This window comes from Lagenorhynchus albirostris, chromosome 4 (genome assembly GCF_949774975.1).
Source record: "Lagenorhynchus albirostris chromosome 4, mLagAlb1.1, whole genome shotgun sequence".
Lineage (NCBI taxonomy): Eukaryota > Metazoa > Chordata > Mammalia > Artiodactyla > Delphinidae > Lagenorhynchus > Lagenorhynchus albirostris.
The window spans coordinates 47,692,926-47,711,009 of record NC_083098.1 but is presented as its reverse complement, the minus strand read 5'-3'; the positions used below and the strand labels follow the sequence as shown (position 1 = coordinate 47,711,009).

The window sequence follows — 18,084 nt, the reverse complement described above, 5'->3', positions numbered from 1 at the left end:
TGAATGTTCAGTGATTGAGTGACAGGAGCTAGCCTCTGCCCAGAGGCCACAGAGAAGAACCATGAAGCACAGGCTCGGAGTCAACAGCCCTTGGATTGGGTCCATTTATACCACTCATTTTCTTTAAGATTTTAGGCAAGTTACTAAACCTCTCTTAGCTTCATTTTCCTCAGCTGTAAAATGGGGATAATAATACTACTCACCTAATTGGGATGTTGGGAAGATAAAATGAAATAATGTGTATAAAGCACAGTAATGAATGCTCGCTCATAACAGCAAGCATTCAATAAACAATAGCTATCACTACCATAACTAATATCATTAGACCAACTGTAAAAGCTAATTATGCCTCTAACAAACAAGGCATTATGAAATAAATGACAGCCTGTATGTGCCAAGAAACACTGTGACATCATTAAAAGTGCCTTTAAATAATATTAGTAACGTGGGATAAATGCTTATGGGGTAATGTTAACAAACACATGCTAATTTAATAAATATACATGAAGCATTTAACATGTGCAAGTCACAGTCTTCACTGGAGGCTCTGATGAGTCAACAAGACAGCAGGGTCACTGGCCTCATGGAGCTCTATTCTGGGGTGCACACGGTAACAACCGGCACATTCACTGAAGAAAGCAATATCCCGAACGAGATATTTACATATGGCCTCCCACACGGTATCATCTCAATTACATGAAAAGTGTATGGATAAGTAAATGATTGGAAGGAAATCCAACAAAATATAATAATGTATTTTAGGATTGTGGGTGATTTTTATATACTTTACTGTATTTATGTGATATTTACCCAAACCTGTACTAATTTTTTAATATAAAACTATTATGTAGTTCTATGAATCTGCCTTTTGGGGGGAAGCCTAGACTGAACTTCTAAATTATTTATCTGGAATCCACTTTCTTTTCTATGGTGTCTTCTTCAGTTTTCATAATAACGTAGGAGGTAGGTCAGACATGACTCCCTCAGCTTCCTGCTGTCTCCACACCTGCCTTTCTTCCCTGCAATGCCAAGAAGGCAACGTCACACACCAGGTCAAAGGCTGCCTGATTTTCGTTCCTCCACTCGCCTCTAAGCCAAGTGCCTTCTTTGCCACCCTCCTTGTCTGCATCTATACCCTCTTCCTCATCCTGCTCTGGTCCCTCCCAGCCTTAACAACCTTCCTGGACCCTGTGGACCACCTCTAGCTCCCACCCTCTCTTTCTCCTCTCACTCAGAGCTAACATGTTTTAGGAGGCTCTAGACCCCTCCCTCCACTTCCTATTCAGTCATAAAACACTGGCAAATTTGCTTCCACTCCACTGAAACTGCTCTTGCAAATATCACTCAGAATCTTCCTCATGTCAGGTACAAAGGACATTTTGTATCCTTATTTTTACAAGCCTCTTTGCTGACTTTTTGCTGCCAGGAATGCTGTCCCCCAGGCTGTTTGCCTGAAAAATTCCTAGTCTCTTTCACGTCTCAGCCTGAATGGCACGAGGTCAAAGATGTCTTCCCTACCTCTCCTCTTTGTACCACAATAAAGACCCTCTTGTTATACACTGGAGCTCTCGTGCATTGCCGGTGGAAACAAGTATATGTTTATTTCTTATAAACATATACTTAATATATGAGTATATATATGACCCAGAAATCTTAATATATGACCCAGCAATCTCACTCCTAAGCATTTATCCAAGAGAAATGAAAGCATGTGTCCACCCAAAGACCTGGACACAAATGTTTCTAGCAGCTTTATTTATAATTGCCAAAAACCAGAAACAATCCAAATGTCCCTCAACTGATGAATGGATAAACAAACTGGGGTACGTGCATACAATGGAATATTACTCAGCAATAAACATGACACGTGCAACAACATGGATAAATCTCAAAAGCACTTATGGTGAATAAAAGAGGCTAGACACAAAAGGCTACATATTCTATGATTCCCTTTACAGGACATTCTGGAAAAGGCAAAACTACAGGTTTAGAAATCGGATCAGGGATTGCCAGGGGCTCAGTATGGAGGAAAGAGGTTGACTACAAAAGGGCTTAAGGGAACATTTTAAGGGGATGGAAATATCCTATCTCTTCATTGGGGTGGTGGCTATGCGGCGACGTGCAATTGTTAAAATTCATAAAATTGTACACCTAAAAGGGATAACTTTTACTGTGTGTAAATGCTATCTCGATAAACTCTGCTTTAAAAAAGAAACAAGTAAAAACTCAGGTCAGGCTCATCTATACAGGAAGCCTTCCATGACTCTATCCAACTCACAGACTGGGTTGAGCGACTTCCCTTTAGTTCCTATAGCACCCGGTGTCTATCTGTTTCCCCGTTGTGTCACATTATATTGAAACTATCTGCTTAAAATAAAATTAAATTGTTAAGTATAGTTTTATATGTCTAGCTCTCCTACTGGATGGGGAGCATGTTAAAGTCAGAAACCATATCATATTTGTCTTAATACCCATGCATCTTACCCTCTCACCCTCAAACTCTCACCCACTCCGTGACTAGCATATTGATCAACCAGTGATCAATGAAGTCTCTCCACCAATTCACTTAGCAGGAGATCCAGTGTGAAGTCTCCAGCTAAGTTCAGAACCTTTCCTCACAAGTCTGCCTCATCATATTCTCAGGTTTCTTTTCCTTCCAAGACAATATAACTAAATAATTCTTAATAAGATCTTAATGACTAGTGGTAAATTACCTTTTAAAAGATATAATAAATTTTAGCATAGATTTTCAATATCCTTACTAACAATTATATACTAACAAATTACTTTTTAAGTAAGGAAACATGATGTTATATAATAAGAAATATATATTTGATCTTCATTCCCGATTCCTGACACAGAGCTCTTAAAACCTCTGTCATTTCCTGAGGGATGAGAGGAGTGTCTGTTGTTATTTATAATAAGCTCCTCCCAACCATACCTGAGTTTATGCTAATGAGGTGATTCTTGATGGATCCCTATATGGCTTCAGGATGGGGGCTGGTTGCCAGATGAACCAACCATGTGGTTAGAGGGTTGGAACTTTTAGCCCAACTCCCCAACCTCTGGGGAGGGGAGAGGGGCTGGAGATTGACTTAACCACCAACGGACGATGATCTGATGATTCGTGCCTACATAATGAAACCTCCGTAAAAACCCTAAACAGGGTTCAGAGAGTTTTCGAGCTGGTGAACACATCCATGTGCTGGGAGGGGGGTGCATCCCAAACTCCAAAGGGATAGAAGCTCCCGAACTCGGGACACCTCTGGACCTCTCTCTGTGTACCTCTTCATCTGGCTGTTTATCTGTATCTTTATAATACCCTTTATAATAGACCAGTAATAGTAAGGAAAGTGTTTCCCTGAGTTTTATGAGCCATTATAGCAAATTACCAAATCTGAGATGGGGATCATGGAAACCCCCAATTTTTAGCCAAGTTAGACAGAAGTCTGGGTAAACTGGGGACCTACGATTGGAATCTGAAGTGGGAAGCAGTCTCGTGCGACTGAGCCCTTAACCTATGGGGTCTGTGCTAACTCCAGGTAATTAGTGTCGGAATTAGTACATTTTAGGGTACCTAGTTGGTATCTGCAGAGAACTGGAGAATTGCATGGTGTGGAAAAACCCATACATTTGGTGTCAGAAGAGCTGTGACTAAAAAATAGATCTATGACAGGAGCGATGTTGTATTTGAACCTTTTTGTTTCCTAATGACCAATTGCCAGAAAACCTATTATTTTATAGAGACTAGATGAAATTGGGAAGGGCAGACATGACCCAGCTACTTACATGGCTTCTCAGGTACCATGAGGATCCCTCTTGAGCTTGAATTATAGATCAAAACCAAACCCTTTATTTTAACTGCTTTCTACTGCGAATCCCTCAATTAAAGAGTGGGGAGATATTTCAAGGGAGACATCATGAAAGAATGACATGCTGCTATTATTTCCAATCAGCCCACTAAGGAAGACTTCTTTTCACATATAAGTGGTCCTTTTCAAAGAACTACCAACTCATTCAAGGCTGTCTGATTTATCATGGTGGTTCCCCGCTAGTGGTCAGGCCCTTCCCAAGTAGCCTAGGAGGGAAGCAGGAGTTTCACAACAATTACTAAGAATTCACTTGTCTTCCATTTTATTCTCTTCCTGTAAGGGTAGATCCGAGCAAACCCTGCCTACCCCAGGCTGGTCACTTCTTGGCCTGCTCGGCACACACCGTGCTCGGGGCAGTCAGGCAGAATTCTGCAAAGGAGTCTGCTTGCCTGGTTTTGCCCAATCTAAGCATCAGTGATGGAAGAAGAGACTATCCTGTCCAGATATTTTCCTGGGCAAAGGGCCAATAGCTTTTAACCCCATTCTGAAAGTTCCATCCTTGGAAAGTTCTTTTTTTAACTTTATAATAGGATATTTATGAAAATGAATGCGAACTAGCAAAAATTTCAATATTCAAAAGAATTCTATGTTCAGAACTACAGAATAGATAAGAAGCCCCCTTTAGGATCTATTGTGGGGTGGGGAGTCTATCCCCTAGCCAATAAAGTGTGTGGTTCACCATAGGAATGCCTCCTTTCTCCCTGCCTATTAGCCCTATGATAGAACATCGTCTAACCTCGTATAACCATCTTTTTTTATTGTTTACAAAAATGATCACATTTGATTTTCATTCCCAATATGGGATGTAGGAAGAATTTGTGTGTCTATTTCACAAATGAGGAACTGAGGCTCAAAGAATGTTGGACCAAGGAAACATAGCCACTTTCCACTTCCCTTCCATGAAGATTGACTCATTCTCTCTGTAATTTGACCTTATACTGACTCTCTGTCTTTTCCTGCGAAGACTTCCCTTCACTTTCTTTCGGGCAATACTAGCAGAGACTCCTCAGACCTTGATTTGTTTTTATCCCCTTTCCTTGCTCTGTAAATCAGACATCTAACTGCCTTGTACCTGGCAGGGACCATGCCAGGGCCATCCCAGACCCTGCCTCGGTGACTTCAAGGCTCCTGAATCCTCAGCATTTCGTACCTGGGTCCTTTTTATTTGCTTCTACCTAAACCCATGCTCCTTGAGCCTCGTCACTACCTTGCCAGTTCCCCTACAACACCTCACTATCTGTATCTTTCCTCACTCCAACATATCGATCCACCTGATCCCTTTCACCTCAGCCCCAGAACATGATCCCAGAAGTCTCAGGATGCCTGTAAGAAGGGATGGGATTATTTGTAGAGAGATCCACTAGGTTATGGAAACCCTGCAGTATAGCCCCTATTCTTCTCTAAACCCCAACTCTTTCCACACAACAGCCCCTTTCCCACATACTGCCACCTACTTGAGTCTTTGGAACAACAATCGGATCAGATTAGTTAAGATCTGCCTTAAATATCGGTTGGTTATTTGACCGTCAGTGGTCCTTTCTACCTCCTAGAACTTATAATAAGCTGATATTCTGCAGTAAGAGACAAGCCAGATGACCTCTGAGTCCTCTTCCATTAACAACCAGTTTAAATTCATTTTCTACTGTGAAATCTGGAAAAAGAAAAGAACACAGGCTGAGAATGAGACTTGCTGAAAATTAATGTTTGCAGATTTGTTGCTATTTTTGTCACAGAATTAGCATATATTGTGCCTCATCCAAATAGCTTTCTCCTTCCCCTCTCTGTCCTCTTCCAAAACTTCCAGCATCGGCTGGAATGTAGGACAGAATTTCCCACAACACACAGACAGCACCCATCTGTCACTAATTTCACAAAATGACAAACTGGAATGGCCCAAGAGCCAAAAATTCTATTTTCTTCTTCTTTCTGATATCCTAGTTAGGTCAGGGGATTTTCTTTTCCTTCAGTATAAACCAAACATTTTTTTTTTGCGGTACACGGGCCTCTCACTGTTGTGGCCTCTCCCATTGCGGAGCACAGGCTCCGGATGCGCAGGCTCAGCGGCCATGGCTCACGGGCCCAGCCGCTCTGCGGCATGTGGGATCTTCCCGGACCGGGGCACGAACCCGTGTCCCCTGCATTGGCAGGCGGACGCTCAACCACTGCGCCACCAGGGAAGCCTAAACCAAGCGTTTAAAGCAGACTTGAGAAAGGAGAGAGCAGACCTGGAGTATCTCATTGTAATACTACTGATGAGAATTTACAAGAAGCTGGACCACTCAGACCAGTCAAACTTCAATCAGCCCAGAAAGGTTAGCATGTTTTCGACATTGTGGAAACTACGGCATTTCCCCTGCAAAATATGAACGGCAAGACCCCATCTGAAACCTAGAGCATCCTTCTAAACTGGAACTGGTGTATTAAATGTGTCACCGCACTGCTGAGTCTTAGTATGGGATGGCAGTCAATGACCTTGTGTCTCAGGACATGGAATTGGGGATGGAAGCTGGTATCTCTGAAACAAAATGATTTCTGGATTCTCTTGTTTTGAGTTCCCTAAAACATAGTGGTGTGGTTTTTCGTGCATCAGTAATTCCAAAACATCATGAGCGAGGGCCAGGTAGCATTTTCAAACGCTTCACATTTGACTGGACTATTCCTTTGAGGGGATGAATTCTGACGAAAGAGGTAGAATAAAACTCAGGGAGCAGGTATACAGAATGGTCACTCCCCTGAGAAGAAGTATGATGTCCCCAAAGAGAGCAGTCCAGAAGGTATTTCATTTGAAATCAGAAATCCTGAGCTTTAATCCTGGGCTTTACTTGAAGTGGGTTGAGCCTTAGCTTCACCCACTTGCAAAAATGGGGGGGATGGGCAGAGCATTCCTTAGAGAAGGTGGCAACACAGGTGCTTGAGGAACACACTTAAGATGCAGCACTTGATAAAGAAGGACCCAATTGAAAGTGAAGGCAAGTTTCTCTTGACTTTAGGTGGCAAACTCACTAAATTTGGGCACCCCTGAGCTGGGGACTGGTGCACAGGTGGCTTATTTGGCATGTGATCTCAGGGAGCAAGAGAGAGGGATGGGGGGAGTCAGAAAAGGAGGGGAAGCCAACGCAAAGGTTCATTACCAAGGTCACTGCTGTGAGCGACTGGGGCTCAATTGCATCAGGATCCCTGAAGAGAGTACAGAATGCCTCCCAGAAGGGCTCACCTGAAAGATGGCAGAGCAATTTATCCATCACTCCAGTCCCCATTGGCTGAAGTTTAGCCCAGGGGCACTTACTCTAGCAAGATCCTGCTGTAGTTGGAGAGGATCTGGGTGGGATGAGGAGAAACCCAGGGTGAGAGCTCCAGGCGGGATTCTAGGTGCGCGCGCGCACACACACACACACACACACACACACACACACACACACACACACACACACACACACCGTCCAGTGATGTGCGCTCCGTGGAACCAGCTTCCACAGCTGAGGCTAAGATCAGTGGGGTCTGAGGGGCTTCAATGGGGGCGCCAGAGTGCTTCCTATCCCAACCTGAGGCTCTCTAACAGCTTGTTCATCCAATCCTCAGAGGTGGTAAACAACACCTGAGCATCACTTCCCTTATTAGAAATCATAATGCCTGGATGACCTTGAAGAATCACATCGCTTCACATGCAGGCTTTTGCACACACTGCTGCTGATGTTTAGAACACTCTCCCTGCCCGTTCTTCCCCACCCTACCTTGCTATCTGGACTCAGCTTAAAAATGATGTGTTCCAGGAAGCTTTCCTGGACCCCTAAGGGAGAGCGGTTGCCCAAGCTATGTGCACCCAAGGAACACTGTATGGCTCGTTTGTGCTATTTATCACATTTTATACACATATACATATTTTTTTAAATATGCGTTTCTCTAATCACGTGCACACAGGCGCGCGCGCACACACACACCATTCAATCTATCAGCGCTACGAGGTCAAGAAACTTGCTCTTACAGACTCACAGATATAGAGAACAAACTAGTAGTTACCCATGGGGAGAGGGAAGGGGGAGGGGCAATATAGGGAAAGGGGAATAAGAGCTACAAACTATTAGGTATAAAATAAGCTACAGGGATATATTGTACAACATGGGGAATATAGCCAATATTTTACAACTATAAATGGAATATAACCTTTAAAAATTGTGGATCACGGGCTTCCTGGTGGCGCAGTGGTTGAGAGTCCGCCTGCCGATGCAGGGGACACGGGTTCGTGCCCTGGTCCGTGAAGATCCCACATGCCGCGGAGCGGCTGCGCCCGTGAGCCATGGCTGCTGAGCCTGCGCGTCCGGAGCCCGTGCTCCACAACGGGAGAGGCTGCAACAGTGAGAGGCCCGCGTACCGCAAAAAAAATAAATAAATAAAAATTGTGGATCACTATTTGTACACCTGTAACATATAATATTGTACAGCAACTATACTTCAATAAAAAATAAGTAAAATTTTTTTTAAAAAGAAACTTATTATTACTCTAACAGATATATTCCCCAAACCTAGTACAGTGCCCAGCACAAAAGTTAATGAATGCATCTTGTTAAATAGACTAATGAAGGAACAAATGAATGGATGAGGAAGGCAAAAGCATCTGTCGTCACTCAAATCTGCCTGAAAGTCTACTTTGCTCAAGAGGTCCTACTCCCTTCTCGCTGCTGTGTTGCCTTCAGAGTGATTATTCCAGAACTTTCTCTCCAGGATCTCTTGCCTGGGCCTTTCTGGGAAGAAAAATGTGCCAGTCAATTGCTACAGAGTTGTCCCCAAGTTTTCCATCCTCTGCTGGGCATGCCCCAGTGGTTATTTTGTTTGTTTGTTTTGAGTGGAGCACACCCAGGGGTAAGCGGCACTGTTAGTTTAATCCTGGTCTTTTGGTTTCCTTCCTGAGCTACTCAAAATAACCCTTTCTTGCTCTAAAGGCAGAGGTGGTCTCTGTCACTGCCAAACTGCCTACGTTCTCCTTACCTTTCTTTCCTCTAGTCCTTGTCACTCTAAAAGGATGACAACCCTGCCCCAGAGCAGAGACCAGAGGAGGCCAGTGGAAACCCTCTGTAAACAAAAGGCCAAGAACCCTCTTCCCACCCAAAGAAGCCAAGAAAAATGTCTTCTGGGGTGCAGAGTCACAGCCCCTCTGACTCAAGTCCCAGATGACCTAATAATAGCAAGAAGAGGCTAGAACACCCCAGGAGTCAGGAAGTTTCCGCATGAGTGCAGGGAGGGAGATCACTGCAGTATCAGAACACAGCAGATGACAGTCCACTGTGCCCCAAGAAATGGGCAGAAGATGACAAAGGGGGATCCCAGAGCAGGTTCTGAAGGGCACCAAGTCTGCACAGGTCAGTAGATCTGAGTTCAGGTGCACAACTGGGACCTTGGTGGCGGGCAACGTAAGTCCCAACCCTGGCATCACAGACACGTGGCAGGGGTCTGCTTGCCACTGAGAGTTCATCACACCTCGCTGTTTCTGGTCTTCTCGGTTCCTGCCATCTCTTCTGCTGGGAAGGCTCTACACCACTGTCTACTCTGCTCCTCTCACCCTGTCCCTGTGCTTGGCTAAATTTGCTTATCTTTGCCCCTCTTCCAGGAAGCCCTCTCTGAACCCCACAGACTGTGCTCCCTGCCCCTGCACTCACCACATCGCCTGCCTCTCTGCTACCCTGCCAGGACCCAGAGGAGCGAGGCATCTGATTTATCTTTATATCCCCAGGGCCGAAGGCAGTGCCTTGCCTAAAGTAGGCCCCTCAATAAACACCGAATAAATGACTTGAATGAATGAATTCACTGACAAGAATTGTTTGGGACGAGATCTCCAAGAAGAGGCAGAAGCTATTTATCAGAAAAGGCACAAAACCAGAGCTAGACCATCGACAGACATATGAGGCTGAGTGCCAGAGTCCTGGGCAATTACTCCTTAAAATGCTGCTACCGGAAGTCAAGGTTTGTCTAAGGTTTTGAGATGAAATTGAGTTTATGAATGTTCCACAGCCTCAAGGCTGGGTAGCAGAGACAGAAGCCAGGCAAACTGACAGTATTCGCAATGGGCTGATTCTTTTACTCCCCTGGCTTGGCAAGCGTTGGGGAAAACTTGGAACTGCCAGATGGATGGGAGGAAAGTGAAGCGGCATTTGTTATTGGGGTAGGATCAGTTCAAATATCATTGATCTGATGAAATCTCTCCAACCTAATTTTTTTCCTTCCTCACTCAATGTGCTCCAGGCCCCTAGGCCTTCTCTCAGTTTGTGGAATATGCCAAGTTGCTTCCTGCCTCAGGACCTTTGGACATGCTATTTTGTCTGTCCTGAGTATTCTTCTGCTCACACTTTGAAAGATAAACTCCTTCATCTCTGTAGGTTTTAGCTTAAATGTTAATCTTCAGCGAAGCTTTCCTTGTCCACCTTGTTACAAGTGGGTGTCCCCATCACAGCCTATTTTAGTCTGTTTGGCCTGCTATAACAAAGTACCATAGACTGGGTGCCTTACAAACAACAGAAATTTATTTCTCGCAGTTCTGGAGGCTGGGAAGTCCAAGATCAAGGTGCCAGCTTTGGCATCTGATGAAAACCCACTTCCTGGTTCTTAGATGGCTGTCTTCTGGCTGTGCCCTCACATGTTGGGAGGGGTGAGTGAGCTCACCAGGGTCTCTTTTATAAGGGCACTAACGCCATTTGTGAGAGCTCTGCCCTCATGGCCTAACCACCTGCCAAAGGCCCCATTCCAAATACCATTACCATTACATTGGCGATTAGGTTTCAACACATGAGTTTATTATTAAAGTTTATAAACTCAACACATGAGTTTATTATTAAATTCATTAATTTAATGAATTCATTAAATTAATTTCAAATTCATTAATTTCAATTGAAATTCATTAATTTCAATCTCTTCTTCAGTTTTGCTCTCATCATAATATTTATACAGTTTGCAATTACTTCACTTATTTTCTATTTACTAGTGGTGTTGGAGGGAACTTCCATATGGTAACGTAATTTTCTGACGTCAGGGATCCCTCCTAGATCAGAGATGTTTCTTGTTTCATCTTTAACACCTAACCTGTCACCTGGCACCTAGTAAGAGGTCATTGTTGTCAGTCCCATTGCTGCTGAGTTTATTATTATTGTCAAAATAATTTCTTCAGCACATATAAAACTGAACTGATTCAAGTTACGAGCTTAGGTATGAGCTTCTTTATTTTTCCATACAGTTTGTGTATCTTGTATCAGAAGCATTTCTGAATGCTTGCAGGACCATGTCAGCACTCAGCAATGTATATTAAAAGATGCCATGGACTTCCCTGGTGGCGCAGTGGTTGAGAGTCCGCCTGCCGATGCAGAGGACACGGGTTCGTGCCCCGGTCCGGGAAGATCCCACATGCCGCGGAGCGGCTGGGCCCGTGAGCCATGGCCGCTGAGCCTGCGCATCCGGAGCCCGTGCTCCGCAACGGGAGAGGCCACAACAGTGAGAGGCCCGCGTACTGGGAAAAAAAAAAAAAAAAAAAAGATGCCATGTACGTCTGAGTTAGCCTTGTGAATAAATCCCTCCTAATAAAAGAAAATGAGCTTTTATGATTAAGGGGTTTAGAAATAATCGAGAGGGTTAAAAATAAAACTAGCGGAGGCAGAGCAGACCAAAGAATAGCTACTGGCAAGCCTTCCAAAATGATGTCCCAGATTACGATTTCATAAGAAAAAATAAAATAATTGCTTGCCAAGCCATATAAAAAGGACGAATTCTGGGAAAACTTAGAAACTAAACATTGATAGGCCTAGAGAGTCTAGCTCCTCTCAATAGCGTAAAACTTTTCCATTTTTCCTGGCCATCCTGAATCTGATTTTCCATCATCGTGGTGACACGGTAGCATCAGTGGTCTGGTCTTCATTACCCAAACCAGGACTGCTAAGTTTAAAAAAAAAAAAAAGTTGCCCTAAGGAAACAAAATGAACTCTTCTAGCTTGCAAATACTCAGTGGAGTCCCTGCTCAGAACCTAGGCAATTCCAACCTTAGCCTGTTTATTTGTCTTTTCGTTGTTTCACGTTTGTCTCATCACAGCAGTCAAATCATGTCCCAACTCCTCTAAGCTAGATTTCAAAACGAATGAGTTAGAAACAAAATGTTCCTTCCTACATAGAATGCTAGCAGCTTTGTCTTCATCTCCAGAAGGCTTAAAAATGAACAGCACTTTCAAAGTCAGAGAACAAACCTTCCTACTCATCCCTGTATTCAGCCCGCTCCCACCCAACCTACAAGGTTGAGTCCAGGCCCTGACATCCGTAAGTCTGCTATTGGTCCAGCCCACAGTAATGATCATCCTGAACTCTCCTGGCTGAGCCCATGTGGCTCAGAATTTACTATTCTCTCATTGTATAAGGTAAAGGAGGAACAAAGTGGGAGGTAGTGGGAGAAGCTGGAGAGAAGAGCCAGTAAATTACGCCAAGGACTGTATTTAGCACATTTCACGGCACTCTCGTTTAACCTTGTCACAGCCCTCAGGTAAGAATTATCCTTCACCTTTTTCCAGATGAGAAGACTGAGGCTCATGAGAGGCTAAGAAACTTGTCCACAGGTCAGAGTCAGGAAAACAGAAAGTCAGGATTTGAACCCAAGTTTCTGACGACACAGTCCCTGCTCTTTCCTCTACGTTATGGAATCAGTTTTAGTTCCTCTTCCACTTCACACCCAAGCACAGGTCATACAAGGAATGAGCCCAGGAAGATGAAGGATATGGAAACCATGGCATGTTTCAAGAATAAATGTATCAGGGATCCATTAGGTGTAAAGCAGACCACTCAGAGCTTTGGAGAAGGGAAAGGACAGTGTACCTTACGGCAGGAGAAAGAGCTAATCACCCAGCATGGGGCGGGCGTGTGGTAGAGATGCCCCTGCTAGAGCAAATGCCACATGGAGGTGTGATATCCAGAACAAAGAAGATAATTAAGCCTCTGCAGACTCTCTATTGATCAAACCACATCTGTAGTGTTGGCTGTAGCTCTAGTCACTGGGGAACGTGTGCTGTGGAATCCACAAGAGGAGCATAGGATATTCAGTCAGGAAAAGGGAACCCTTTAAGGAATCATGGTTAAATCATCGAATACTTAAAGGACTATCTTTTACGAACAAGATACTTGAAAAGTTACTGTGCAACTCTAGAAAACAAAGCCAAAACCAAAGAAGCAATGCTACAGGAAATCTCATTTCTGCTTTTGCAGTGTGGAAGAACTTTGACAGTTCAAACCATCCAAAAATGGTAGAAACCACCTGTGGACATTGGCAATTCCCATTGTTGATAGGTTCACACAGCCTGGAAGACCATTTATCAAGTATATGGGAGAGGAGATTTGTGGATGAGGCATTAAGGGTAGGCTAAAGACTTCCAAGATCTCATTCAACTCTGATTCTATGACTCTAACTGCATGTAATAGAGTTTTCTCTCATTGCAAGGAAATCTGTATTGGTTTCCTATTTGCCGTAACAAATTACCACAAACTTAGTGGCTTAAAACAACACAAATTTATTATCTTACCATTCTGTAGATTAGAAGTCTGACCCGGGTCTTATGGGGTGAAAATCAAGGTTTCAGCAGGACTGCCTTCCTTTCTGTAGACTCTAGGGAGAATCCATTTCCTTGCCTTTGTCAGCTTCTGGGCTCATGGCCTCCTTCCTCCAACTTCAGAGCTGCAAAGGCAGGCCAAGTGTCTCATATCACATCACTCCAACCTCCTAGTCTGCCTCTCCTCCATTCTTTTTTTTTTTTTTTAACATCTTTATTGGGGTATAATTACTTTACAATGGTGTGTTAGTTTCTGCTTTATAACAAAGTGAATCAGTTATACATATACATATGTTCCCATATCTCTCCTCCATTCTTAAGGACCTTTGTGATCACATTGGTCCCAGCCAGATGATCCAGGATAGTGTCTCTATGTAAAGGTCTTGATTAGCAATTAGAATTCCATTTGTAACCTTAATTCCCCTTTTCTATGTAACATAACATATTCAGAGATCCCAGGGATTAGGACACTATCCCAGTGACGTTCTGACAAATACCACCAGTACATCCCACAAGTTCAAGCTGGTGTGTGACTCTGCCTTCTCTAACGATCACAGGGGAGAGGATAAGGAATTGGCAAGAGGATATCAGGCCTCCAAGGGTTCCTTGAGACTCGGTCTCTAACCCAAACCAACCAAATAAAATGGCAGAAAATATTTTCCTGTTGGGTAGATTTAACCTCTTGATATGCACTACTAAAGGAGCCAAGTGAACAGTAACCCCCAAACCTACCTTGGGACCTAAGGCTTAGATAACTAGACAAAGAAAATCACCTAAATGTTTTTAATTAAAATGCAGCTCTCCTCTCTTTCCTTTTGTCGCCACTAGATGCTGCTTCCTTGTACACTTCCTCCCTCATAGCAGACACTATACTCCTTCACTCTTTGCTACACCTGTACCAGGCTTCAGAAGTCTTCTCCAGCCTGTGCCCCAGGGAGGCACTAGCAAAGATCAGAGTTGGCAAATGACAGAAAAACCTATCTGCCATCTCTTCAGGAAAGGCTCTCTGTTCCATGCGTTGGGGTTTAGTATTGTTGTTACTGCTTTAGAAATGACTATGTACGAGGCAATGGACTAGAAATCTTGCGTTTAGAAACAAAATGTACAATTCATAATCTTAGCTGGCTATGGAATACAATATATAGCATTTATTCCTATTTTGCTTCTTATGAATAGAATTTCTGATCTCACGTCACACTTGCCTGTATTTACCTGGAGTTTTATCATTATACTACCTTAGAATCTCCATCACTTGAATCACAATGGAATTCCTGAATTGTTGTTTCTTTTTCATAGGCATATTCATTGTGGAGTGTTTTTCTAAGAGTCCTTTTGGTCACCAGAAATGATCTATCAATCAGGACTCTTTCCATAGCAGTTGATAGGACACTCTTTTGCAACTAGTTGAAGCAAAAAAAGGGGGATTTATTGGCTAACATCCTGAAAAATCCAGGGGTAAATCTGGCTTTGGCCCTTTCCAGAATCCTCAAATGATGCTGTTGGACTGTCTCACGCTCATCACCACCTCCCCTCTCTCTCCTGGTTGACTTTATTCTCCTGTATGCTCTAGCCTTGCAGGGACAAGATGGCTCCCAGCAGCTCTAGGCTTACCTCTCATCCTCCCAGAAACCCCAGTAGAAAAGAAAATGCTTCTTCTCTATATCTCCTTCCAAAAGTCCTGGACTGAATTCAATTTTAGTGGCTTATCATTGACCTAGCTCAAGTCGTGTGCTCACCTGTGAACCAATGATTATAACACAAGAAATTCAAACCTCTGATTAGCCAGCCCTCAGCACCTGCCAACTCCTAGAGCAGGGATTGCATTCAGTGCCATGTGAACCACATGAAATAAAAGGAAGGAAGAAATGGATTCCCCAAGGAAAATTGGGATTCTGTTACCGGGAGGGAAAACAGATCCTGGGTAGGGAGGAAATATGAGGCAATCACTATACTTGGGTGACACTCAAGTCAGATTATTAGCTGTTTTCTGATTCAGTATTAGCTGAAAGCAGGACAGGGGAAATAATGTCATCATTTGAACAGAGGAGAGTGTTCAAAGTTTCAACTACAGTCCAAGGAAGTGGGACTTAGAGGGGACACCACAGCATAGGGGCCATGGGCAATTTGCATGACATTTTAGGACGAAAGTCCAGAAGATACTCAACAGCCACTGATAGGGAAGCACTCACCGAATTCACAAGACTCATTCATTTTGCCTAACCCTGAAGTAACTTCTGAATTAAGAAAATAGAAAATAAAATAAGAAGACAAAAGAAGCTTGGGTGAGGCAACCTGGCTTTGAGCCCCACTTCTTCCCAGTGGTATGGTCTTGAGCATGTCACTTAACCTCTGAAAGCCTCAGCTCTACCTTCTGTAAAATGGGATCGATAATAATTCCTACCTCACAGAGAATTAAATGTGATCATATGTGTAAGGATCATTTCTTAAGACGCTACAAAAAACCCTCGCACCTGCATGGCTGTTGCAATGAGACTGCTGCTCCTTTCTTCTATTTACTATCCCTTCGAACCTGGGCTGGCCCTGGGAATTGCTCTGTCCAGTAGAATGAGACAGAGTGATGTGTGGCTTCCAAGCTTAACCTACGAGAGACCTTGTAGCATCCGTATTTGCACTTCTGGAAAATCTCTTGGAAGCCAGCCACCAGGCCATAAAGAAGCTCGGGCTAGACTACAGAATAAGGAGAAGTCACTTAAGAGAAAGACTCTGGAGAGTGGGAGGCCATGTTGAATGTTCCAAGCCCAGGTGAGCTCCCAGATAAATGCAGCTGCACAAATATCCTCAAGCTGCACCACCTGGAGCAGAAGTACAGCCCAGCTGAGCCCAATCAACCCACAGAATCTTGAGAAAAATACAGCATTGTTGTTTTCATTTGCTAAGTTTTGCGGTAGCTTACAACACAGAATTGGTAACTGAGACAACATGTAGACAGAGTGTTTTTGTGGTTCTTGCTGCCTTTTCCTCAAGAGGAATGTAATTTGCACTTCAGGCAGAACAATGCCTCATTTGTGGGGCTGCCTCCTGTTTTGCAGGACATTCCGCATCACTGGTCCTTACCTGCTAAATCTCAGTTGTGCTCTCCAGTCACTGAGAGAATTAAAGACATCATCCCCCAGACCCAAACACCCGCTGCTATGAGTCAAATCCAAGAGGAGCACTTACTTCTGGGAGAGTGAGGACTTCCGAGGTTAGCCTCACTAAACACAAGGCAGGAACTGTATTCTTCCTGTGTGTCCTGATCCTCATTGAGTTGAAATGTCTTCCCTGGCATTTCATGCTGCCTTCAAAGAAATGGGCTGGGGCTTCCCTGGTGGCACAGTGGTTGAGAGTCCGCCTGCCGATGCAGGGGACACGGGTTCGTGCCCCGGTCCGGGAAGATCCCACATGCCGCGGAGCGGCTGTGCCCGTGAGCCATGGCTGCTGAGCCTGCGCGTCCGGAGCCTGTGCTCTGCAACGGGAGAGGCCACAACAGTGAGAGGCCCGCGTACGGCAAAAAAAAAAAAAAAAAAAAAAGAAAAGAAAAGAAACGGGCTGCATTAGGCCATACCAAAAATGAGCTTACAATGCCTATAAAATTATATGATACTATTTGATGTAAATAATGCAACCAGATGTGATAAATCTGCATACTTTGTCTTTGAAGGGGCTCCAAAGAAAACTGTCATCTACAACCAAGCACAGTTAATATAGGAATCATCAGCATTCTTTCTCTAATTTGTCCTATTTATGTAGCACTTTGGGGATCTGGAGAAAATAAGTAAATGAACATTATTCTGGCTGCATTATCATCCTTGTCTTTTTCTCTTGATGAATCTCTGTAATAGAAACTCCTAATTTGACAGATTGACAACACAGGTGGGGTACTGTAGAGATGAAACTTCTCTAAGATAAATATCACTTTCCAGGAGGCAGAAGAGTTCAGAAGTGACCTCCTGAAAGAGAGTTGCCCTTAGCCATGAATATCTGTTCTTTGTAAACACCAGGGTAGATCAAACATTTATCTGTTAATTTCACCACAGTTGGATTCTAGAGCTTATATTTTCTTTCCCAGAGAGCTTCAACTTTCCCAGGGCAGCTTCAAAGACAAGGTTCCATTCAGTCTGAAGGGTCAATACTCCTGTCTTAATAAGATTTAAAATATTCCTTCTACCCCATCCTTTCACCCACACCGATTCCCCCTTTCATATTTCCACTAGTTTATAATCTCATATTCCCGCTGAGGTATCCATTGAAGTGGGAATGGTAATTTATTTAAGCATATCTCTGTCAATGTAGCTCTGAACAAAAGGTGCTAGTGTGCTAGACTGGCATGCACCACCCAAAGAGGACACTGGATGCCAAGTCAGAATTTGGAATGAAGCTTCCTAAAATAACAAAACTATACTTCAAGTCCTTGTAGTTTACTGACGCGAGATTATACAATTTCCCCAGGGATCTTAGGGGAATGGAAGAAAGAAGTAATTAAATTATTAGAAAAAACATAAGGTATTATATAAGACTGCGATGTCCTCTGTTTCTTGTATAGCTATCTGTACATGGTACTACATGTACAAGCTGTACAAGTGGAAGAGGCAAAATGTGGGAGTTCTCAGCTTTGAAAGCTAACTGCTAAATTAAGGAAAAAGAGAAAG

General features: G+C 43.6%; 1 long non-coding RNA gene across 1 annotated transcript in view; it reads right to left on the bottom strand.

Moving 5' to 3' along the window:
* Positions 1–16,879, bottom strand: part of LOC132519788 (uncharacterized) — a 187,896-nt gene extending 171,017 nt beyond the window's left edge. Inside the window, exon 1 of the long non-coding RNA XR_009540295.1 lies at positions 16,616–16,879. This is a non-coding gene — a long non-coding RNA (uncharacterized LOC132519788). The remainder of the gene's footprint in view (positions 1–16,615) is intronic.
* Positions 16,880–18,084: the final 1,205 nt, after the last annotated feature.